At 45.8% G+C, this 20,578-nt stretch overlaps 1 long non-coding RNA gene across 1 annotated transcript in view; it reads right to left on the bottom strand.

The window, feature by feature from the left end:
• Positions 1–1,474: 1,474 nt before the first annotated feature.
• Positions 1,475–20,578, bottom strand: part of LOC146073977 (uncharacterized) — a 45,170-nt gene continuing 26,066 nt past the window's right edge. The window contains exons 3-4 of the long non-coding RNA XR_014473351.1: positions 3,048–3,236; positions 1,475–1,809 (exon numbers count right to left, since the gene is read on the bottom strand). This is a non-coding gene — a long non-coding RNA (uncharacterized LOC146073977). The remainder of the gene's footprint in view (positions 1,810–3,047; positions 3,237–20,578) is intronic.

The raw sequence follows: 20,578 nt of genomic DNA, 5'->3' as shown, positions 1-20,578 counted from the left end.
ACATTTCTTATAGTCCTGAGTGAAACAGAGTTTGTGAACAAACCATACACTAGTGGAGAAAGCAAGGTGTAGTGTATACTGAAGGATGCAAACATAGAGAAACAGTGAAAGTCTTGTCTATTGCAATCTACTTTAAGAACCGTTCTCATCAGTATCCCTAGGACATAACACTATTAGGGGCCTGGCCAAAACGAAAACTAATTATAAATCATATGAGAACATTTGGAAGCACTGCTTATGTTTACATTATATAAAAGAAATAAGATGCAAGCTGGATGCAAAGTCAATACAATGAATAATGCTCTGAAATTAAGGCTACCGACTGTGGAATCCAACTTTAAGAAAGATTATTAAGTGAAGGGCTGTTGTATTTGAAAAAACAAACAAAAACAATACAGGTTGCAGAAATGGTAGATTTTGACATGCAGAGCAAATAGGTGTCTTTAGACACGCAAGCAGCTAGACATATTTCTGAACCAGAAACTATAACAATGGACGTTAAATCAAAACAAAGATCATCTTCTTGTTCAAACACTAGCAAAACACCCAGAAGATATCATGCGGAGGTTGCAAACATTGCATTTTGTGCATCTCAGTGTTATAAGCTGGTGCTGGTCCCAACTGCTACTAACCTGGTGGGTAGCAGGGAGCAGTGCGGGCACATGTGCACCACTGGTCCTGGCCGGTGCTATGTGACTGGGACAGTGGGTGTCCCTGTTTGCTGGGCAACGAGGAAGCCAGATGGCCCCCTGAAGGGACACTTCAGAGAGGCAGATGTGCTGCACCCCAGCTGAAGCTACTTAGTTGTTTAAAGAGACTTGGCTGGGGGGCCTTTTCATTGGCTACATGCCTCATTATCTAGCAGTCAGCCCATCCATTGGCTGTAAGGCAGTGGTTCCCAAACTGTGTGCCTAGGCACCCTGGGGTGCCTCAGGACACTTGCAGGGGTGCCTTGGGTTGGTGGACCAAGATCAATTCATATTATTAATGGTCAATGTACCAGGCAAAACCAGTGCTTGTGGCTGCCAATCATAACATATGTGGACAAACAGAAGCAAATCCTGACCCTCACCAGATAGCTGTGACATATAAACACAATGCACTTACTTTAATATATTTTTTTCTGATTTCTGATTTTTCTTGATAAGAAGCATTTGGGTGCCTTGAAAATATTTTGATGTTCTAGGGTGCCGTGATTCAAAAAAGTTTGGGAACCACTGCTGTAAGGAAACAGTGAGTGGAGAGGAGACAAGATGTAAAGACCTTCCCCATCCTGGTCATAGACGTAGTCTTATACTTAACATCAGTGCTATTTTTCAGCAGGCTCCAGCAGGAACTGAGGCCCTTATTCTAGTTCATTCTTTCTGTCAAAATCCTACAGGCAGGTGTTAATTGTGCAAAGATAATTAGATTTGGGTGGGGTTTTACTTCAAAGTTAGATCTATATTGCAGTGTAAAAATAAAGCAGCCAGTATTTACCCTGCACAGAAACAAAATGACTCACCCAAATCTAACTCTCTCTGCACATTTGAAATCTTCCCCCCTGCAGTGCACATGGTTTTGTCCATCTAAGAAGGATTTTGTCAGAAAGAGTGAACTAGAATAAGGGCCTCAGTTCCTGCTGGAGCCTGCTGAAAAATAGCACTGCTTAACATGCTGGACATGTAAATATCGAAAAGCCTTCAGCCTGTAGACAGATCCTAGTCAAATACAACTTAACTGATAAATAAAACTTCTAAAGCCAGGTGCAGATTTTGCTTGCTGTCAGCAAGGAGACTTAGTCTGAAATTCAGCGCACACAGCAGAATACTAAAGAGGGGGAGAGAGAGAAAGCATCCAATATTCTGAATTCTAAATAAATAAAACCACAGTTGCAAATTATATTTAATTGTATGCAGCACTTAAATAATATTTTAATGACATAAATTAAATGGAATCTGTTCTTAAAAATGTCCCCTGTAGTTTATTTTGCAATATAAGTGAGGATAGATTATCTAGTTAGGGGAATACACACGTGATACACTTATGGCATTGCAATCAGTTAAGTTTCATGCTCTGTAATATGCATTAACCCATTCCCACCCAATCCATTGTAGGTCCGCATTTACTGCACCTGCGCTGAGACTCAATGCAAGCAGATGTAGATCTATGTAGCGGTGGAAGAGAAGGTAACCCCTTTTCTGCCAGCCATCAGACTGGAATCTGTTCCATTGGAGTAACCAGATGCCTACTAATTTGGCATTTGGGTGCACGATCAGTAAAACACATTAGTGTGACATCACTGGGGATTTCCTCCACTGTCCATCATTCTTGTACCCCGTGGGTGTTTAATCAAAAATAATAGAATAATATATATATTATTGGTTAGCATTACTGAAATGGTTAGCATTACTGCCTCACAGCGCTGAGGTCATGGGTTCGATTCCCACCATGGCCCTAACTGTGCTAAGTTTGTATTTTCTCCCTTTGCTTGCGTGGGTTTACTCCGGGATTCCTCCCACAATCCAAAAATATACTGGTAGGTTAATTGACTTCTAACAAAATTTACCCAACAGTGAATGTGTGTGTGTGTAGTAGCATACCCTCCAACATGACCCATTCCATTAGGTACAAAATGCTCTGTTCCTGGACTTACCTGCCAGTGGCAGTTACAGAGCTTGGACTCTAGCATAGTCCAGTATTCAAAGAGGGGAGGTCACATCAATTGCCAGTAAGTCCAGGACAGTGATGTTTGGAGTGGCATTAGGTGTGGCTCCCCTTTTTGAATATTGGACTGTGCTGCAGCCTGACAGCTGCAACTGCCACTGGCAGGGAAGTCCAGGAACAGAGCATTTTGTACCTAATGGTCATGTTGGAGGGTATGTAGTAGGGAATATAGACTGTAAGCTCCACTGGGGCAGGGACTGATGTGAATGTTCAAATATTCGGTGTAAAGCGCTGCAGAATATGTATGCGCTATATAAATATATATATATTTTTTTCATGAAGTCATAGCACAAATATAGATAACTGTGTTCCAATGAAATAATGGACACGAGGGCACTCACCGGATACATCAATGTCCTTTAGGATGACATCAGTATCCATGCGACATCAAATGAAAATGTTTACGTTTCAGTTCCGAAGAACCATTTTCAAGACAGACAAGCAGAGACAACAATCCACCTGGCAGGCAGCAGACACATGTCATCAAACTTCTCTCTCCATCTTTCTTAGCGCCTTGAATGCTCCATACTCTGTATACAGATCACGGACAAGGAGAGAAGAAGAGAGAATGTTTCTTACGATGAAGATCAAAAGATGATTTGTGCTCACATGCCGAAGAGTGTAAAGGCTCTATGAACACCCAGAGTCACCAAAAATTGTGTGCGCATCAGCATTACAATCAATGTATCAAATCACCACAAGTACCAATATAGAATGCATATAAATATAATGCATATACAGTATATCCCTCTAGGTTAAATATTTGGTATAAAGTGGGATTGCTTTTAACCTACTGTATTAATTCATCTTGGAACTTCTGGTCTCCAATAAAGCTCCCAAAAGAGAAAAATCTAATAGCGCAGTAGGCTTCTGAAAATGTTATTTTACATCAAACAAATAGGTGAGAGCTGTACAATGTAAAGACTCCCAGAGTCTCAGTGGCCTAGTTTTGGGAAAAACGCCCACATTTTAAAGGTATGAGTGTGTTTAGCACTAAAAACTCGGACTTTAGTACATTTGGCCCTTGGGGTTTGTGAGAACTCTCCAATATTGTCTCTCGGGTAAGCAAGTATGCAGGGCGGGCAACAGAAATCTTGGGGCCCGGTACACGGATATCTCAGGCCCCCCCCCCCCCCCCAATGATGACACACCCAGATTTAGAAAAAAATTATAATTAATATTCACTATGCAATATAATAGGACAGGGCAGATGGGAGGGTGCAGCATTGGTTCGTCCTATGATTAGCTGTGTTGTGTGATGTCACTGGTAGCCAGACAGGTGACCGGACTGAGGGGGGTTACTGGATTGGGGTCCATGTCAATTTCCTTCCAGGAAGCCAGGTGAGCAGACAGCACCTTTATAAACTATTGCTAAGGCAGCACTGCCGCAGCCATGCTTACATCCCCATAGCCCCTCAGAGCCTTGGGGCCCCTCACAAGCTTGGGGCCTGGTACGAGTGTCCCCTTTGACCCCCCCTGTCGCCTGCCCTGCAAGTATGTTGGCATGTACTGCAGCTGAATGCTTTAAATAAATAACAACAACCTTCTGCTATATTGTTCTAAAGAAGTTTTTGTAAAACTGTTATTTGGAATGTAATTGCAGGTGAAAGTATCCCCCGAATATTCCAGGAAGACTACAAGTACCACAGTATGGGAAACCCTGATGTAAGCCTCTTGCAAGCAGACCATGGGCTAGATTCTCTAAGCTTTAAAAGTGATAAAATGGAGAGTAATAAACAGCCAGCCAATCAGCTTCTACCTGCCATGTCACAGACTGTGTTTGAAAAATGTCAGACAGGAGCTGATTGGCTGGTTGTTTATCACTCTCCATTTTATCACTTTTAAAGCTTAGAGAATCTGGCCCCATGTTTCAATGGTTATCCATGTATTGGTATTTAATGGACTGGCTGGATCATGCTTGTTAATATTATGGCTGTATGTGGTTCTGAGGATGGAAGTAAGCTTCCCAAAGCGCTTAACCTTAATACAGAGTGTATTTTTGCTACATGATTACCTAGTCTCCGAGTGCTTTCTTTCTATTGGATATGTAAGTATCCTTTGAAATACATTTTTATTGTATTGTTTTGCCACACATTGCAATCATATATGTGTATAGAACTTTAATTAGGTGCAATCATTATAATGAGCCTATTTATGTAGACTCCTCAGACATTTTTCCTGGATGGGATAACGCACCTGCTACAGTAGGTTATAGAGCGTGACTAAAAGCCTGTAGGGATATATATGATATCCCTACAGGCGGCAGTCAAAAGACCGACCCGGCATACCGATACAGAGGGGTCTATTCAATGCTGTGGGCGAGCGGTGACAGCAAACAGGGTTTCCTGTTCGCTGTCACCGCTCGCCCTGTCAGTATTCCCATCTCCCCCTCATACGCCAATTCCCCCTCGCTCCGTTTTTTGAGCGAGGGGGAATCGGCGTATGCGGCTGCAGAAGCAGCGAGACTCGGGGCTAAATACAGTGGGTTCGCTGCATTAGCCGCGGGTCTCGCTGTTTAGGGGAATCCTCGCCGTCCTATGATGGCGAGGATTCCCCCAGAACGTTGAATAGGGTGAGCGGCGGCGAGGGGGTATGGTTTCTGCGATCCTCGCTGTTTAACCACCTCGCCGGCCGTGGCGAGTGGCATTGAATACTACCCAGAGAATCCCGACGGGCTCAGAAAGTAAGCTAACCTGCTCTTCCTACCACCGGAAATCTAACCCTACCTTACAGCCACCTGACCCTAACCTTTAACCCCTAGCAGCCTGACCCTAACCCTCCCTGATCATGACTAACCCCAACCCTCACTGCCTAAATCTACCCCCCACCAGCCAATCAGCTCCTACCTGTCATTTTTTCAAACCCAGCCTGTAACATGACAGGTAGGAGCTGATTGGCTGGTTGTTTTTCACTCTCCGCTTTATCACTTTTTGAAGCTTGATACATCTGGCCCTGAGATTCTAATATATGGCATAAGAAGAGGGGACACATGGAGGTAATTGTATTAAAGGATACAGAAAAGTACAATTATATGGTTTACCTCAGGCAACCTCTGAGCCTGGAACATCCCTGATTGTATCATATGCATGGAACAAAAATAATAAAATATAAAAGAAAAGTTCTTGCCATTGCCTAAATCAATTTGCTAAGTGGGACTTTAGTGCCACGTTCCCTGCAGAAGAATCCAGCTGGTAAATATCTGTATTGTGCTGTGGCTGTGGATAGTACAATGTGCCCGGAATGTAAGTATGTGTGTACAGTATATTCCGTGCCTGTGTGATTACCAATATTTTCCTTTCTCTATCAGCCACCAAGCCTGATATTCAGCACACATAATTGCCTTGCAACTCCCAAAGGAAACAGCAGGCTTTAAGTGTGTGCCAAACAGAAAGAAAATAAAGCAAAATAGAATAGTACAAAAATAAATATAATTAGCAGCAAACACAACAATAACAAATCAGAGTGAAAGCTGTGATAATCTCATTAAAAATGTATTATCCCAATATGACTATTGCCATAATAGATAACTTATTGAAGTAACTAATTATAGCAATTATTTCAATATTCTAATCGTTATTGTATTAAAAAATAAAAATATTATTTATTCTTCACTATTTGTAAAGACCCACATACACTATGCGATTTGGGCCCGATTCCACTCGATTTCGGCAGATCGGGCCGAGAAATTGGCCAAAATCATCCCAAATAGCATGTGTCTGACTTCTATGACTTCTAATCAGATCTGATGCGCGGTCCCGTGCGCACCGGATCAGAGACGGAGATCATATGTGCTGCACGTAAGATCTCCGGGTCGGACCCCCTCCCGGCGGCAGACATCGTATGCAAAAGTACCGCATGCGATGTATGCGATCCTCCCTCCCAGGCGGCTCAAGGGTATTGGATAGGACTTCTCCCACTTATGGCTGTTACGTACATTGGCGATGCTCATGAACTATGGAAGCTTAGCAACCAATGACGGTTTGCCTCCGGTGAACGATGGGTTTGCCAGCTTTGGCGGTGGTCTGATGTTTATCTGCCATCAATGGCAAAAACAAATTTATTTTGCCTTGCACATTGGGCGCGGTGCATAGCAACACCCCTGTTACACCACTAGGCCCAACCTCCTTCCCTGATTAGTACACTGTGGTCACTTGTTTTACAGTAGAGATGCCCATGGATGGTTCGAACCATAAATAGAAATCCATTAATCACCAGAGGATCCGTTAATGGCGACCATCGATAGTGAACCGTTTCATAGCTGTACCAGTGATACGCATACATACCTAGTGGTGGCTCCAGAGGTGGCACTGCAGCGCAGTCATAAATTCTAATAAGGGAACCAAATCTATCACCCCAAATGCAGCCACACATCACCAGCCTGGATACACTGGTATGTGGTTTGGCTCCTCCATTAAAACTTTTGACTGTGCTGCAGCCATACCTCTGGAGCCACCACTACATACAGTACCTCCTAACATTGTGTAAGGCCGAATTGGGACTCCTTTATGCACCAAGGGCGAGATGTATCAAATGGAAAATGCGGTAAAACCCAGTTTTTACCGCATTTTCCAATGTATCAAAAATGATACCGCACTGAAGGGTATCGCCACCTTTGGGTGGCTATACCCTATAGAAGCCTATGGGCTTCTTTTCGCCGCCCGCCGACGCAAACCCGCCGATTCGCCGACCCCCCCTCTGGCTTACCTCCCTGAAGGGTCCTCCTGGGCCCCGGAAGGTAAGCCCTGCCTCCCCCTAGTGAAGCAGCCGGACATCCTTCCGGCTGCAGGGGGGAGGAGGAAGCGCCGGGGACAGCATGCATAGCTGTCCCCGGCGTGAGGGGAGAGCGTGGCGGCAGGGAGGTGACGGAGACCCCCCCGCACACCACAGTACAGGTATCGCGGGGGGCCTCCGTCACCGCACCGCGATGCCAGCCGCATATGTTAGTAAATATGCGGCAGCATCGCGGGGGGGGGGGGGGCGGCGAAGGGCGGCGATGTATTTTAATACATCCCGCCCCAAAGCTGGTTGCATGGCATCAGGAAAAGGGGGCATAGCTTTCCAGGAATGCCGCAATGGAGAGCCACGCCTCCTGTTGTCATCCCTGTGGGGGGATGGTCAGCATTCTGTGAGCTGCTGGCCATGCCTCCGGGCCCTGTCTCCTGTGAACAGACACTGTGTGAGCATCAGGGAGCCTCCTAACTGTGGACCGCTGGTGGGACAGCAGGACAGTTTGCAGGAGAACTGGACTGTCAATCAAGACAGTTGGGAGGTATGTAACCAACAACATAAATGTTAATATTGATGATCAGAAATAAAAAAGATTATACCCAAAACTGCACAAAAACACTCAAATGTGACCTGCGACTGAAAATTGGGACTGTGGTAGGTATTAAATGAATATTAATGCAATGTTATGAATACTGTTACAGAACTGACTGCACTTCAGGTCTGGGCAGGTGCTCCCTGTGGGCTGCCAAGAAACATGCCATGGCCTTGTACTGGGGGCCATGACCCAGCATATGGTTGGCATGGAAACGCCCCGGGTCCTCTGCAGAATAGCATTGCCACTGCATGTGGAGGGTGTGCTTATACTACTCCCAGATAGGCCATGTTTTTATATACTCACTTGGCTATTGGTCGACAGGCAATAGGTCAACACATGCAAAAGGTCAACATGGCCTAGAATGACATAGACAAGAGGTCAACACAAGCAAAATGTTAATATAGAAATGATTGACAGAGGAAAAGGTCGATGTATTTTTTTTTTACATTTTATTGTTGTCTGTTGACGTCTGTCATCATGGTCATTGTTTGAGTGTACCGCATTCCCTGGCATGGCTCGCTGCACTCGGCGCACTATTATAATCTACCTTGGCCACTTGGACTGTGAAATAAGAACAAGTCGGTTAAAAAAACATGAAAACAATACAGTGTCCATGTCGACATACTGCATTGGTACGCTATTATATTCTCTCTCTATGCCCACTTTATACTTGCCTACTGACCCTCTCCTTCAGGGAGAAAATGCTCTGTTCCTGGGCTTCCCTGGTAATGTATGAATGCCATCACCTGTGGTGAAACTCCTTTCTTATCAATTCCCTAGCTCCCCACAGGTGATGGCAATCATACATTACCAGGGAAGTCCAGGAACACAGCATTTTCTCCCTGAAGGAGAGGGTCAGGTAGGCAAGTATGGCCCACTTGGATCCAAGTCGGTCTAGACTAAAAAAACGTAAAATCCGCATGTTGACCTTGTGTCTACCATGCCCATGTCGACCTTAAGCTTATCTCGACCTTCTGTCAATGCCAGCCCATGGTACAGTATGTCAACCATTTCAAGGTGTCAACCTAGTCATTGTTGACCATTAGTGCTTAATCTACAAATTGTCGACCCAGGGACCGCATTCCAATTAAACTATGTTAGTCATCTCTAGAGTTCATTTTTTTAGATCAGTGGTTCCCAACCTCTGTTCTCAAGTGCTAACAGTTCACATTTTCCAGGACTCCACAGGAATCGCAAGTGAAATAATTCCATCAAAAAGGAAAAAAGAAATGTCCTTTTAGGTTGGGTGCACCTATATTTATCTAAAATCTAACTTTTAATGAGAATATATATTAAAATGCTGCGAAATGTTTAAAAGATACACACAGAGAATAGACATACAACGATTAAAGTAAGAAATAACAGTTAATAAAATAAAGGTGGCAGACAGAATGCTCTCTTCAATTCACTTATATATCGAGGATGGATTGATGTGTGGATGTGTAGGGCACTTTATTCTTGATTCACATGTGTTGGGCACTTTATTGGTTAATAAACATATGTTGCAGACCGTTTATTTAAACTGCTCGCTGCTAATGCCCGCACAGCGGGTACACATAGTATCTCTGCTGATGATGATTACGCACCTGGCCGTTCGCCCATTTACCCAGAATGTAACAGGGACAATATGTGGGCTTGCACCAAGTGCAGTGTAATATTATTAATAAATTAGGCTGACATTCATCCACTGCGAGCCCGCATGTGGAGATTTACGCTTCTAGTGAATTCTGAGCCGATTGCTCACAAACTGCTCGTGCTATTAGTTGCACTGGCAGTGTGGCAGTGAGTCTCAAAAAGATTGTACAAAGTTTATTTACTATCAGGATCTGTCAGGCTGCTGCGGTGTAACATTCATCGCAGTGCTCTGAGATCTCTGATATCAGATTGAAGTGTATGTGCATCGGCTCACTAAGCATCTCCTTACGGAGCGGCTAACTGTCCCTTTTCTGTGCCAAAAATATAAGCTCAATGGCTGGGCACGTGAGGGTAGAAAGCACCGGTATTGGTACCGATTGTGCCCCGCTACTCTTGTAGGGGCTGCTCAGTACTTAATATTAATTCACATACGTTGCAGAGCGTTAATATAAACTCCTCGCTGATATGCCCACACATCAGGTACACACAATATCGCTGCCTACAGTAATCAAGCACTTGGTCATTTACCCATTTACCCCAAATGTAGCAGGGACAATTCGTGTGGGCTTGCACCAGGTGTAGTATAGTTATCTTAGATAGCTTGGGCTGACATTAATCCACTGCGAGCCCGCATGTGGAGATTCACGCCTCAAATAGATTTGGAGCCGATTACTCATTCACCGCTTGTGCTATTGGTATGCACCGGCGGTGTGGTAGTCAATCTCAGCAAGTGTGCAAAGCGTATTTCCTATCAGGGTTTCTCAGGCTACTGCGGTGTGGTATTCACGGCAGTGCTCTGAGATCTCAAATGTCAGATCGGAACAGCCAGCCGTCCCTCCTCTATGCCAGAGACATGCGCTCAGTGGCTGGGCATGTGAGGGTTTGAAATGCCGGCACTGGTACCAATCGTGCCCCGCTACCCTTATAAGGGCTGTGGAGTAACGCTTAGTTCTATACACAATCAAAATACATCCTAATAATAAAAATAATAAAGAGTGAGAGCTCGTTCTGTCTGCGCAACGCTAGCCGGCACGCGCTTCGCAGAACAGCTTTTTCAAGGCCAGGTTAATCTAGAAATTGTCGACCCAGGGACCGCATTCCAATTAAACTATGTTAGTCATCTCTAGAGTTCATTTTTTTAGATCAGTGGTTCCCAACCTCTGTTCTCAAGTGCTAACAGTTCACATTTTCCAGGACTCCACAGGAATCGCAAGTGAAATAATTAGCTCCACCTGTGGATCTTTTAAAATGTGTCAGTGAATAATGAATGCACCCGTGTACTTTTGGGAGTACTTGAGGTCTGAGGTTGGGGACCACTGTTTTAGATGTTAGTAGAAAACACCTGATGGGATTGAGCTGTGATTGATATAAGCTGCACATACCTGTAGGCAGGGGTTAAAGTGAGGGGGACCTGGGTGGGACTGAGTTCCACCACCTCTAATGGTAGGGGGAACTACACCACAGCCCTGCACAGTAATTCCAACAGAAAACCCTGTTCCAGCAGCTTCTTTGTCCATGGGCTTTTACTGTGGGAATTATGTATAAGTGACACTACTGTGTGGCATACATGTAAAAGGAGTACTACTGTGTAGCCTAACATGAATAAAGGGCACTAATAAGTGATATAATGTGAATAAGGTGACTACTGTGTGTCATAAAGTGAATAAGGGGCACTACTATGTAGTGTAATATAAATCAGGGGCACTACATGCTGTCTAATGTAAATATGATTGTGCTATTTTGGGTTGAGGACATGAGTTCCACCACCTCCACGAGACCACTTTAAGCCCTACCTGTAGGTTACTTGTTTATTTCCATTCATTTTATTTTTTTTAAATCACACAAATCCGGTAAACTTGACAGACACCCACATTGGGAATGACTATTTCTGTCACTCAGCTGGTAGTGAAAATATTGTCAGAGACACAGCTGCTAAAACACAAATGAGCAGAGAAGATTTTATAATCAGTGGAAAAGACAACAGATTGTCAATTTGTTGTGGATACCACTTTACAAATGGATTACGCTGGTGGCAGAGAGAATGGAAGACTTTAAGCCAGCAGCACTGTGTCTTATTACTGACGGATACACCACTAGAGTGTCAATCAGGGCTCTGACAAACACTGGCAGCCCGACAGAGATAACAGGGCAGGATGAACTGTCCTTGGCACTTTTGCCCAGTGACGCATCCCGCGACATGTGTAAATAACATGACCTATGTTTCTCTGTGTTTGCTGGAGTGATACCATTTGTAACCGTAGCTTAGATATACAGTATTATTCCATGAGCAGAACTGGCCAAGTTCATTTTTTAATGTGTTTGCTTCCACCCTTGTTATTCTGTGTAGTTCAACGAGAGTTATGGTAGCCCAAGAAAGGGGATATGGCCACTAGATCAAATCAGTTAAGGTCGACATACATGAGTTGACCCCTGAGGGTCGACAGGTTGGGATCATTTGGTCTACAGCATGATGGTCGACAGTCATTAAGTAGACACCATTAAGTCGACATGGGAAAAGGTCAACATGGGTCTAGGTCGACATGGTTCTAGGTCGCAAGGTCATTAGTTAGACAGGTTATTAGTTTGACAATGTCTAGGTCGACAGTCAAAAGGTTCCCCGGGTCGACAGGGCTAATGTTGACAGGGTTGGAAGATCCACACAAGCATTAAGTTGACAATGGGAAGGTCGATAGTTAAAAGGTCGACATCGTTTTTTCCCTTTTTTTTGATACGACATGTACCGGCAGGTGGTATTTCATGCCCTACCATCCACTGGTGAAAGAATATAATAGTGACCGAAACATGGTGAGCACATCGAGCCATGCGAGGGGTGGGGCACACTTGGACGGTGTCCATGTTAACTATGTCGACATTCGTGAGAAAAAAAAACGTGAAAAACTCATGTAGCCCTTTAGACTGTTCACCTAAAGGGCTACAATCGTACAGGGCCCATTTAGCACTGTATATATGCGTCTAATAATAAGTATAGTATATATAAACGAGTCAGTGATGAGCATCAATTCTATCAAGGGGGCAGATGTATTAAGCCTTAACAAGAGATAAATGCAAGGGTGATAAGGAGAGATAAACGTCCAGCCAATCAATATAGATCTCACTTTGAAGTAAAACCCCACCAAAATCTAACTCTCTCTGCACATTTTGCATATGCTCCACCTGCAGTGCACATGGTTTTGTCCATCTAAGAAGGATTTTGTCAGAAAGAGTGAACCAAAATAAGGCCCATATTGACAATGTGTACATAGCTTATATAGATTAAAGTCTATCAAAGACACAGGTCCAAATGTAGTAGGGTGTGAACTCTCCAAAAAATCTATCACTTTCTGATTGTTGTTCCCATTTTTCAGAGAATCTCGCCTGTTGTGTAATAGAAGATGTGGAATACTTATCAATTATGAGGTATATATTATATTTTAAAAAAGACTACTCCTATTGGTTGTTTGTCCCCCGCATTTTTCTGGACCTTCTCCCTTCTTGAACCTCTACACAATATTGTTTTTATATGTACTATATTGTTTCCATATGTACTTAATTGCCCCCTGATGATTTTATTACTTGTTTGTGAATCCATAATGATCATTGTAACACAATGTACTATGTATACTGAAAGATGTGTCTTATGATTTTAGATATACCCCTGGTGAAGTCTTGTTGAGACGAAACGAGTCAGATTTTGCATCTCCAAAGTCATATACAGTTTCAATATCAATTCTTGACCAAAAAACATCTAATCAAATTTATGAACTTTTGGGGGTTTTAATAAATATATTATCATTGTGGAATATTACATATTGTATTGTATATTTGAATCCTTTGGCAACCGGTTCACTGTTGTCGCTATTTCTGTTTGTTGGTCCCTTCTATGGCACCCTCTTAAGGATTTGTTAGGAATAGTGCAATTAAGGGGGTTTGTTGAGCGTACTAACCCCTTCAGTGTTTTTTTTTAGATCGCTCCATAAATAAAAACCACCGCTGATTGTCCGGGCACACCTGGCAACCCGGCTGTGTGCGGTGTGACGTTACCAAGGTCATGCTGCACATAGCAAGGAGGAAGGAGCCAGGGCCGGGCAGCTGCAGCCGGGCAGCGGCTGCAGCTGAGCTCATTGCTCAGTTCAATGTAAGGAGGGGGAGACAGTGGCAATCTCAAAAACTTTCAGGGATTACAAGTGAAGGGGTTAATATATACATTCCCTTTTTTCCCTTTTAAAATCACCATATTATATTCATATAACAAACACCCACCACACTTCTAAATATTATATTGTATACAAAGCAAATATAATATATATATATATATATATATATATATATATATATATATATATATCTTTGCCAAAGCAGCCCATAGAAGCTGGGGGCCAGCATATGCACAGTACCATGGATGATACTGCACATGTGCTGGTCCTGTGACCACAGCGGGGACCCAGCGTTGGACCAGCGACAGTAGGATTAGCAGCGGCGGGGACCAGTAGAGGTGGCGGTGGAGGAGGAGGCTGCATCGCGCCCAGTGGCAGCCCCCTCCGACACGTTGGGAGGAGCCGCCACTGCTCCCTCTACAATGCTTTATTTTGTTCTTACAATATTTCAGATCTTAACAAATAAAATAAATGATGGATTTATTTAATTTAATGACATTTATTTTAATTATTTTGTCTATTCCTACCGCTAAAGCTGGGTACATACCTGTGCAATCTGTCTGGTGGGAACAAAAATCTGCTTCCAAACACTGGAAAATAGACAATGAACAATCGGACAAATTGGTTAAATGTGATCTAACAGATTTATCCCAATAATCCTTTCTGTCCATTTTACAGCGCTCGAGAGCACATGATTGGCTGTATTACGCTTTCATTCATTACCAGATTTCACACAGGATACATTGGACAGATACATTTATAGGTACTTGGAACAGCATTAAAGATCCAAATGTTATGAAGTTGGTTCCATATCTCAAGTTCATGAAGCCAATTTATTTGGAAAATACATATGGTTCTCTTGGACTGTGACTGTTCCTGAGAAGCAGTAGCTGGCCCAGCAGGGAAGGAGAGAACTAAGGGGAAAGCAAGTGTTAGTCACTCCCATCACAGTAGTGGAAGTACGCTGAGTGTGTGAAGACATCTGGTTTAGTATTCCCAGAAAATCATTTCCCGAAAGCTGGATATAAACCAGTCACTTATTTTGTGAGGCTGCTTAATATCAGCTCATTCTAATGACTTCACCCAGTTAAAAATAAAGAATACAGGTTTGTACCTCATCGAAACTCCGGTGCACAGATGGTGAAGGCAGATGTGACGGAGTGTGATCTTCCAGCTGTTCTTGTCATTTAATATTTATTTTCCACCCTTTTAAAATGTCAGCTTTTAAATGCGTATTATTTGTCAGGAAAGAGAAAGAGGAGGCTTAAATGTAACACCATGCCAGATCTAATTGCATGGGAGGTTTGAAATGACACACGCACACACGCACAGGCACACACACAAACTATTGGGGGGTTATTCAAACCCGAAAGCTGTTGTGCGAATTCGCAAGCCAGCCGATTATTGATTGATGTGCATTTGTACAGAACATGGGACCTGCTTAATTTCTGATTGGTGGCCGATGGTGCAGCTTGTGCAGCGCCGCTGTACGAACACCTTCGGCAAAGATCACAGTCGTTGAGGCGTTCATACGGGTAAGGTGGGGGAGGCAGGCAGGCAAAGGCCAGAGGAGGGGAACGCTGGGCATCCCCCTGGGAACGCAGGTGGGCTGCTTGAGGCAGGGGACTGACGTGAAAGTTTGTCAGTGGATTTACGGAGGAATCATGGAGAAAATTGCGAGTCCGCCAGATGCTGCCTGCATGGTTGTGTGTTTGTGTTTTATGTCACTGTTTGTAATATTGTGGAACTACAAGTCCCAGCAGGCCCTTTAAAGGCCCTCATGCTGGGACTTTGTGTTGATCCAAATCCCTGCATATGGTGCAGGCTTGCTGGGACTTGTAGTTCCACAACAATACATAATAGTATATTCTACTTTTACACATTTAATCAGCCTGGTGGCCACCACCCAGGGCCACCGGGGACAGCCCCGGGCTTCAATATGGGCAGCTAAATTATGGAGGGGGGGACCCCTTCATTGGGGGGTCCCCACTTCCCCAGGATCCCTGCTCATGCTGACCGTTCAGGGGGTGAATGCTTAGGCCGGTCGGACTTGTATAAAAAGACTCCCCCGAACTGTGGCATTACCCTGCTGGCTGGGTGGGCCCAGTACTGGTTCTTGAAATATGGGGGACCCCTACTCATTTTGTCCCCCCGTATTTTGGGAACCAGGACTGGCCCTTGAGCCAGGTGTTGGTTTTATAAAATCCGGGGGACCCCTAGTCGGTTTGCCCTGTGATTTTAAGAAACCAGGATCAGCTCTTTGAGCCCGGGGCTGGTTATGCTCAGGAGGGGGGACCCCACGCCGTTTTTTTTGGGCAATTTTGGGAAAACAGGCAAATTTGGCAGTTTTTTATCTAAAAATTGCAACAAAAAACCCCCAAATCGCATCCTATTAAATGTCACCCCTTGGGTTTGCCACTGATACAGGTCACAGGATATATGAGCAGCATTCCCGTTCTTAAACAGAGTAGTGAACAATACATTTGCTAATATGTAAATCACACTCATAGCAGTTTAAATGTGCCTTATACCCCTTTCACACCGCGCAAATAACCCAGGTCTGACTCGTGTTGTTACCGGGTTGACTCGGGTCACTGTGCGTTGTAAAAGGGCCTTTTCAAAAATCCCGGGTCCAGCAACCCGGCAATGTGACACGGGTTAAAAGAAGGGCTTTACCCGTTTCAGAAGCGGGTTTCTGGCCAGTGTGAACGGGATCCGGGTCCTGTTCACACTATAAGGAGGAAGCAGCATCAGCTCCAAACGCTGCCTCCTCCCACGCCTCCTGATGATGCACCGCCACTCATTCCCGCCCCCAGATCATGTCAGCAACTCGACTTTTTGCTGGGTCACTGCGGGGATCTTCACCTAGCAAATGCCGGGTCACTCTCAGGACAGACCCGTGTCTAAATCCAGGTACGACATGGCATGTGCGATGTGAAAGAGGTATTAAATGCATTGGACAAATCAGACCCGACAGTGCTAAAGAGAGAGAGCACGTGTCTTTCTATGTCGTTCTGCGCTGCACTGCTTGAGGAAACCCTACTGATGTGGCTGTAGCACATGTTACAGTCAGGCAGATCCAAAATGTGCCATAGGGTCTGTCACGCGTAGCCGCGACGGAGCGCGGCGGGTACAGTACTCACCCGTCCGCGCCCGCCGCCGGCTAGCGTGTGCAGGTCCCAGGCTGCGGCGTGCGGGTAGGGGCAGCTCCAGGTAGGGATGGCAGCAGGGAAGCGTCGGGTAGCGGCGTCCTTGCAGATAGCGGCGCCGGGAGGCCGGCGTCGCCATCTTGGTTGAGGGCAGGAGACAGATTGGCCCAGAGTGGAGGTTCCCTCCTCTTCCTGCGCTGACAGCCAATGGCAGCCGCCCCCTGGGGATATAGGGGATCTGCCTAGGCTGTTCAGTGTCAGTGCAATGAGTCTTTGGAGTCATTCACAACTCCTAGCTGATTCCTGGATCCTGGCTCTTTCTCTCCTGACTCTGGTGCCTTGCTCCCTGCATCTTTCTACAAGGAAGTTTTCTCCTGACACCAATGCTGCAAGTCCTACCTAGTGCTTGTTCCTGCTTGTGTCCCAGTATTACCCTGCTCAGCTTTCCGCTGTCCTCCTTCATTCAACTCATTCATTCCATCATCTTTCAGTCATCCGGATCCATTTCTTCTATCATCAAATCAACCTCTTTCCGGATCTTCCTCTATGTACTCTGGCTCTTCAAGTATACGTTTCCAGATTTACCTGCCCGTTATTAGTATTGTGCTGGACTCTATTTAAGTTATCCAACTGTCACTTAAAGAAGTATTTGAGTGAAGTTTATCATTTATGAAATCCGTTATTAAACCGGAACGTTTCAATCCTACTCCTCCTGGTCCGTCTCCAGTTCCTGTGCACCACACGACTCCATCCAGCCCTTTAGCCGTGACAGTTTGCACTGACCCGATGGAATCGGGTGAAGCACAGGCCTCCATGACGGATGTTCTTCAAGGCATCATGGCTCGCTTGGAACAAGTAGAGGCTACCCAGCGTCAAGTGGCTCAATTTCTCCAGGCCTTGTCACCACCTCAGGCGGCTCCCTCAGTTTCGGCAGCACCTACCTCCGGAGCTTCGGCCTCTGCTGCTCCTCCGGGGCCAGCTGCTCCTCACCATCTGCAGCTGTCAACCCCCAGTAAATATGACGGGTCCCCAAGGGGGTGTCGAGGATTCGTGAATCAATGTGACGTCCATTTTACCCTCCAGCCTTCCAATTTCCCCTCTCCCAAAACTCGAGTGGCTTACATCGTGTCCCTACTGGCGGGTCCAGCCCTGGAGTGGGTGTCCCCCCTCTGGGAGCGTGCGGATCCCATCCTCAACAACTATGAAGAATTTGTGGCTTCCTTCCGTCGCATCTTCGACGAGCCTGGCAGAGTGTCCTCCGCAGCCACGGAGATCCTAAGAATTCGTCAGGGCAGTCGCCCAGTGGGACAATATGTTGTGCAATTTCAAACCCTGGCTTCCGAACTCAGATGGAACGAAGAGGCTCTCGTCTCTGCCTTCTGGAACGGCCTAGCCGGCCGCATCAAGGACGAGTTAGCAACTCGCGATTCTCCTTCCACCCTGGCTGAACTCATTTCATTATGTAACAAGGTCGATCTGCGACTCCAAGATTGCCAACTTGAGAGGAATCGCTCTGATCGCCTTCGCCCTCGATTCCCTTCCAATGTCGCACCCGCTTCCAGATCAACCCCGCCTCCTGCGGTGTCAACAGATGAGCCCATGCAAATCAACCACTCCCGTCTTTCTCTCGAAGAGAAGTCCCGAAGACGGCGAGAGAATCTGTGCATGTACTGTGGCTCCTCATCTCACCTGTTGGCTTCCTGCCCGCTGCGGCCGGGAAACGACCGCTCCTAATCTCCACGAGGGAGGTCCGATTAGGAGTCTTGCTTCCATCTCCCTCTTCTTCTGATTCCACCATTCCGGTTACCCTTGTGTGTCCCCAAGGGAGAAAAAGAGTTCAGGCCCTATTGGACTCTGGGGCAGCGGGAAATTTCCTTTCGTCTTCTTTTTTCACCCAACATGCCCTGCCGGTGCAACCCCTGGATCATTCGCTGGTCCTCACTGCAGTGGATGGGAGTCGAATTCGTAGTGGACAAATCACCCATCAGACCACCCCGGTGACACTGCTCATAGGAGCTCTACATCAAGAGACCCTCGAATTCTTCATTCTTCCACAGTCCTCACATCCAATGGTCCTGGGCCTTCCCTGGCTCTCTAAACATAACCCACACATCGATTGGACCAATATGGAGGTCAAGGCCTGGGGAACAGATTGCCAGTCTACCTGCATTCCTCAGATCCTTCCGGTCTACCAGACCCATCCACAACGTGAGGATAACTGTCCTTCATCCTCTTCAGCTCCACACTTGTCTATACCCGCACCATACCGTTCATTTACAGATGTCTTCAGTAAAGGAGGTGCCGACACCCTGCCTCCTCACCGTCCTTGGGACTGCCCGATAGAACTGGTGGCCGGGAAATTCCCTCCTCGTGGCCGCATCTATCCTCTGCCGCTACCCGAGACTGAGGCCATGTCCTTGTACATTCAAGAGAACTTAAACAAAGGTTTCATTCGACCATCTACTTCTCCGGCCGGGGCCGGGTTTTTCTTTGTGAAAAAGAAGGATGGCGGTCTTCGGCCATGTATCGACTATAGGGGCCTGAACGACATCACCATTAAAAACCGCTATCCCTTACCCCGTATCGCAGAACTATTCAACAAGATCAGAGGGGCGGCAATCTTTACTAAATTGGACCTGCGAGGGGCCTACAATTTGATCCGGATCCGTCCAGGTGACGAGTGGAAGACGGCTTTTAATACGCGCGACGGTCACTATGAATACCTGGTGATGCCCTTCGGCCTTTGTAACGCCCCCGCCGTCTTCCAACAGTTTGTAAATTATATCTTTCGGGACTTGCTGTACCACTCCATCGTAGTCTATCTAGACGATATACTCATCTTCTCTCCAAATCTTCAACTTCACAGACAGACAGTGTCCGAAGTCCTACGACGTCTTCGCCAAAATCAACTGTTCTGCAAGTTGGAGAAGTGCGTTTTTGAGGTCACGTCCATTCCATTATTGGGTCACATTCTCTCCGCCACTGGGATAGAGATGGACCCAGAGAAGGTGAGAGCCATCCAAGACTGGGCAGCCCCCACAACGCTCAAAGGAATTCAGAGATTCCTAGGGCTCTCAAACTATTACCGGCGATTTATCCGGAACTTCTCTACTATCGCTGCTCCCCTCACTGCTCTCACTTGCAAAGGAGCTGATCCAAGCCGATGGTCGCCAGAAGCATCCTCTGCCTTCCAGCAGTTAAAAAGAGCATTCGTGACGGCACCAATCCTCCTCCAACCAGACCTCGACAGGCCCTTCATTCTCGAGGTGGACGCATCCTCAGAAGGGATCGGGGCCATCTTGTCACAAAAATGTGAGGATCAAGAATTACACCCTTGTGCCTTCCTCTCCAAAAAATTCCTTCCGGCAGAGAAGAATTACCCCATTGGGGAACAGGAGTTGCTTGCAGTCAAAACTGCGTTAGAGGAGTGGCGATACATTCTGGAGGGGGCACGGCATAAGATCACTGTGTATTCAGACCACAAAAATCTGTCCTTTCTTAAACAGGCTCAGTGCCTTACTGCCCGCCAAGCCCGTTGGGCCATGTTTTTTGAACGCTTTGATTTCCAAATTAAATTCCGACCTGGAACCACGAATACTAAGGCGGACGCT

Source organism: Crinia signifera, chromosome 4 (assembly GCF_055691185.1).
Source record: "Crinia signifera chromosome 4, ASM5569118v1, whole genome shotgun sequence".
Taxonomy (NCBI): domain Eukaryota; kingdom Metazoa; phylum Chordata; class Amphibia; order Anura; family Myobatrachidae; genus Crinia; species Crinia signifera.
The sequence above is the reverse complement of the archived record's forward strand: the minus strand, read 5'-3'. Positions and strand labels throughout refer to the sequence as shown.